Below are 6,000 nucleotides of genomic sequence, written 5' to 3'. Positions count from 1 at the left end.
TTATTTTTCTAAATCTATTTGTAGAAAAATTGATTCCATTAGTTATCATTTCTGGTGTGGTGGCAATGAGAAAAAAAGAAAAAATCTCTCATTTCTTGGAAAAAACTGTGTGCTCCTACTTCCTTGGGTGGTATTGGATTTCGATCTGCTCGTATTCAAAACAATGCTCTTCTTCTTCGTCTGGATTGGAGGTTATTGACTGAAGGTCACTCTCTGTGGGCTAAGATCTTGAAAGCGAGATATTTCTCCTATACCTCTCTCTTTGATCCCAGTACGAGACAGAAAAAAGGATCCTGGACTTGGAATAGCATCACCTGAATCCTTACGCCCCTTCGATCCTTTTTCTTTAGAAGAATTGGGAATGGCCAAGGAACTTACTTCTGGACTGATCCTTGGATCCCTTTTATTCCAAATTTTACTATCAAACATGATGATTCTCATAGAGTTTATCTTGAAAAAGTCAGTTTGTTTCTTTCTAATTACCATTGGAATGTGGACTTAGTTAGGAATGCTATTCCTTCCTATCTACCAAACATTCTTAACATTCCTTGTTCTATTTCTAGTGATTCGTGGTGGTGCACTCTTGCCAAGGATGACCGCTTTAGCACTAAAAAAGCAGCAAATTTTCTTTCTTGCACCTCTATTTATATTTTTTCTTTTGCCACTTGGTGGAATTTTTTTTGGAAACTCAAACTCCATCGTAAGTTTAAAATGTTTTTCTGGCGTGTATTACATGTAGGGAGTCCAATTAAGGATATTGTTTCGAAATGGACTCAGGTCGACCCCACTTGTGCTCTCTATGGCACTTGTAATGAGACCCTTTGGCATATCTTCTACTCTTGTGACTGGGTTAAACATATCTGGGCAGCTGGTCCTTTGGGTTTGAGGACAGAATTCATTTCATTTCCATCTCTAAGGCATTTCTGCATTTCTACCCTCTTATGTCACAAGCTTGATAAGCCTTATCTCATTTGGTTTTTTTCTATTGTTATTATTTCTGGCAATTTCATTTGGGATACTAGAAACAATTGTGTTTTTAATTCTGTTAAGCCCAATCTTCTTATTGTTTTGAGAAGGATAGAACAATGGATGTTGGATCTTAATATTGCCTCCCTTTTTCTAATTTGGATGTCAATCTCTCTTCTAGTGAGGCTATGTTTGATTTGACTAGGCTTGATTTACCTATTTTAGATTTTCCTGTTTTGTTATCCGCAAAGTTTGATTCATGAGACTTAGGATATGCTGGATGGGCTTTTGGCATTTTGTTAGATGACAAATTCATTTTGTTGACTGCAGGTTCGATTAAAAACAATCATGAATTGGAACCAGAGTTGATTGGAATCATCAACGGTTTTGACAGTGCCGCTTTGAGAGGTTTGAAGCTGAAAGAAGTTTGGTGCTCCAACAAGGCGCTACCTGGACTTCTTCCAACTTCATCCCATTCTCCATGGCCTTTTGAAGTTATAATATATTTTTTACAGATTTTGGATCGAGCCGAAGATGTCTCTTTTTGGCCTTTGGCAAACTCTACCTTACTAACTTGGTTGAGTGCCTTTGCTCAATATACTAGTCATACTCTTCCTTGTGTCTTTGAACATTGTACTAATTTGCCATCTTTTTAGTATATAGTAATCTTTTCTATTAAAAAAAAAGGGAAATTTACGAAACACCCCCTGAAAATGAGTCGAAACTCGGATCACCCCCTGAAATTGAAAATACTCAGATCACCCCCTGAACACTAACACCGTTAGACTGCTGTTAAACTAAAATGTGAAAAGACAAATTTACCCTTTTTGAGGTTTAATCTTTTAAAACTAAAAGATTAAAAGACAAATTTGCCCTTTTCAGGTTTAAACCTTTAAAGTAAAAGAATGAAAAGGAAAAAAACACCAATTTACCGTTGTGGAGCTTAAGCGCAGGACTTCTCTTCGTCCTTCTTCTCCTCTTCATCTCTGCTAGGGCAACTGGGATCATCTACTACAGTAAGTGTTCTTCTTTTCTTCTTCTGCTTCTTCTATTAATAAAATGTGTTGTCCTCTTCGTCTTCTTCTTCTTCTATTGTGTGTTCTCCTCTTCGTCTCTGATATGGCATTCTACTAGGGATCTCTGCTACAGTAAACCCTTTGATAATCATCTTTCATTCTTCACTTATTATTAGATTCAATCTGTTCTTCTTTGCTGAAATACCCATTATCAAATGCAAATGCACTAATAATGTGTAATAGACCTAGGATTTTAGAATCCCTTTAAAATCTTAGGAGCAAAAACATAGGAAAATTTCTGTAGCATATTAAAATAGGATGTGAAAAGGGCATCAATTTTTGTGGCTATTTTCATTGTTCACTGAAGTGCTTGAAATGTACTTGAGAATTAGCAACCCAGGCTGCTTGAAATTTCCTTCAAAAATTCTGTTGTGTGTAACTTACTTTTCTTGATAAATTATGAGCTTCATGTGAGACTGTCTTTGTTCTCTGTATCAGTTAATATCATGGGTTTCAAACACACACACATATGTTACTTGATTTTCCTATGTTTGTCCATGAAATTGTACCATATTTACAGATGTTCATGTTTCTTTTGTAGATATACAATGTCACTAACAAGTGTGAATGAAAGCTACAACAACCAAGGTGATTTGAAGTATCTAAATCGACTATGTAGTTGTAACAAAAGAGCAGCAGTGAGAATATCAGAGTCCCAACAGAACAAGCACAAACTATACTACTGCTGTCAAGATGCACCATCAAATGGATGTCGATACTTCTCATGGTGTGACCCTATTAGTTCTCCTAGAGGATTGTCGTTGACTAGAGAGAATTCCCAGACAGTTGTAGCTGAACCCAGCAGAGAATTGCAGCAGATGAATGAAGAAATTCAAAGTTTGAGGAATATTATGGTTAATAGGATGGAGAAGTCAGATTCAAGAGTAGAACTTTTGAGTTACTTTGTACTTGCGTTGTTTGTTTTGGTGGTAGTAGTGTTGATTGTAAAAAAATGACTATTGGGTTGGTTGTTTTGGTTTTAACAATGTTTAATGTAAGGGAATCACAATGTTTAATGTAAGGAATGACAATGTTTAATATTTCAATGAAAATTTGGAGTCTTCTTTTGTTATGTATTTGCTCAACTTCTTGTTAATTATTTGAGAGAAATTATACCCAATTGAGTTATATATGAGTTATATAACTCATATATTTCGGTGAATGACTATGTGGGAATCAGAAGCCAATCATATGATCCAGCCCAATTTAAGAAATCTTATTGTGGTATGCTGGATCTAAATCCGGTATGCCGGATTCAGGTCCGGTATGCCGGATTCAGATCCGGTATACCTAATTATCTGATTTGCTGCAATTCCTTACAAGGCTTGATATGGGGTGTCCAATTGGCAAGGGCATAAATTATTTTTCAAATATAAATTTCATAAATAATAGATCATTGCATAGATAGTAAAGACTTTCAAGATTACATTTCAACCATGTGTATACCATTTTTCACTTATTATCCCCTTTACATTATCAAAAAGTGTTAAAAACAAAACAACTTATGGGGCTTCAGGATTGGGTTGATCTTGAGGGAAGGGTAGAATGGAGGGAATAGAGCCAGATTCTACAGGGAAGGGTGCCTGAAAAGGTGGTCGAAAACCTTGAGGTGTAAAACCTTGCGGAGTCGCTCCCGGAGTGTCAAGAGATACGAAACCAAGATTTATAGTCAAGTTTTGCACCGCTGTGAGGATCCGGTCTTGTTTAGAGTTTAATGAATCAAAACCGGTTCGAACTTCTTGACGCAAAGACAGCACATCTTCTTGGAGCTTCTCTTGTCCTATTTCAAGATCTTCCACTCTTATGTTGGTCTCCTCCATGTAATCCTCCAAGTTGGAAACCCAAGTTTGAAAAACTTCGGGTGCCCAAGGTTGTTGACGGGATTGCCTCCTTGGTTGGCTCTCACCTTCATTTCCTGAGTCTCCTTCCTCATATTCTTCATCAGAGTCTGGAATATGAATGGTATGGAAAGAATTTCGAGTGATGGGAATGAATGAAGTGGTAGATTCCATCTCACAATCAATGTCAATGTCATATGCCTTGAAGATGCGTGTAAGATGGTGACCATAAGGAAGGTTTGTGGACTTCTTTGGATTTGTAATGGACTCCATGTACCACATAATGAAATAAGGTAGGCATAAGGGAGTAGAGGTGTTGACACAATAGGTAAGGTAAGCTTGAGGGGTCAAGCACTTACTCCGATCTCCTCCTCTAGGAATGAAGTTATGTTGGATGATGTATGAAATGACGTGAGGAATGAGCTTAAGGCGAGAAATAGGAACTGATCCCTCATCTCCATGATATTCTTGAAGGATGTTAGAATATACCTCTTCATGATCGATGAGGTCACGAAAGGAAGTGCTCTTGGGGGTCCAAAAAATACACGGACCTTCACTAGAGATATTAAGATATCTAGCAAGATCATCGATTGAAATGACCATGTGATTGCCCTTTACAAAAGTATTTATCTTCAACTCCCTTTCCGATCCGCTAAATCTGAGATTGTTGTAGAAGTATTTAACAAGATTTGGGTAGCAAGGTTCCGTAAGATGAAGGAAGGAATCCCAACCTAAATTCTTGAATTTTTCTTCAAGTTGTAGACTTTGGAAAGAGGCAACATCCACTTCGCGTCCTTCTTCAATTTTCCTATCACGGAATAGAGGCCAAGACTCCCGACATTCATTGTTGGGGAAGATTCTACTAACACGAGAAGGTGCTCCTGAAGTGGTTCCACAACCTCTTTTAGAAGGTGGGGCATCTTGAGGCAATGGGTCCTTCCCTTTACGACTCATGCTTGAATTGATGGTAAAAGTTTTGAGAGAAATGATTGAGAGTAATTGAGTTGATGTGTTTAGCACAAGGTGAGTAAAAGTGAGTGAAAAAACGTGAAGAACACGACAAAATAGTGCCTTTTATATAGGCAAAACATATCCTCCAATGGCTAGAAAACGGGCAAAAAACTGCCTGAAAATCCCAATCCGGTATACCAAATCATATGAAAAATTGGACAAATTTTGGCTCACAGTACCCCTTCAATGACTAGAAAAATTGAAAAATGAACATAAATCCGGTATACTGAAACCAATCCGGTATACCAAATTCAATATTAACAAACATCCAAGCTAAAATGGTATACCATTTCCAATCTGGAGTGTGCCAATTTGCTCTCTGGAATTTCACATCTGATGGACATTAGGAAACGGTTTACCGGATCCATATCCGGTATACCGAATCGACGTTCTCAGCAATTCTTTAACCCATTAGACAATCCCTGGCCCAATCTCAGCCAATCCCAGCCAATCCCACCCATATTTAAACCCCTATATGCATCCTTTATACATTCCCTTACTCAATCCCAGCAATATTTAAACCCCTTTATTCAATCCCAGCCATTGAACCTTTGTTTATGACTAGCTACAATGCTCAGAGGTTCCATTAGTCTTTATGTTGGCATTGACAGTAACATATCTTTGTTTTCAAATGGAATCATGCATCTCATTAAATTACATGTAGTAATGAAATTAAAACCCAATAAATAAAGAAATTAGAACTTAAAAACCCAATATTCCATTGATCATTAGTTAAAACACAATAGTCATTACAGTTTTTTCAAACCCATCCTAAAAAATAATAAACGTAAAACATCATGTTGCTCCTCTCCCCCTCCTTGTTGCTGGTACTGGAGGATTGCCTCTCCCCCTTGTTGCTGGTACTGATGCACCTCTGCCACCCCTTGCTGCTACTACTGATGCACCTCTGCCACCAACAGCACCAACTCCTCTGCCACTTGCTGCTCCTCTGGTCGTTGCTACTTCAGCACCTCTGCCAGTTGTTGCTCCTCTGCTCCTTGTTACTACTCCTCTGGTCCTTGTTACTGCTGCTCCTCTGACAGTTGCTACTCCTCTGCTCCTTGCTATTGATGCACCTCTCCCCCTTGGTGCTGGTACACTGGCAGTTG

The sequence above is a fragment of the Telopea speciosissima genome, chromosome 8 (assembly GCF_018873765.1).
Source record: "Telopea speciosissima isolate NSW1024214 ecotype Mountain lineage chromosome 8, Tspe_v1, whole genome shotgun sequence".
In the NCBI taxonomy this organism is placed as follows: Eukaryota; Viridiplantae; Streptophyta; class Magnoliopsida; order Proteales; family Proteaceae; genus Telopea; species Telopea speciosissima.
This window is presented reverse-complemented; position numbering follows the sequence as displayed.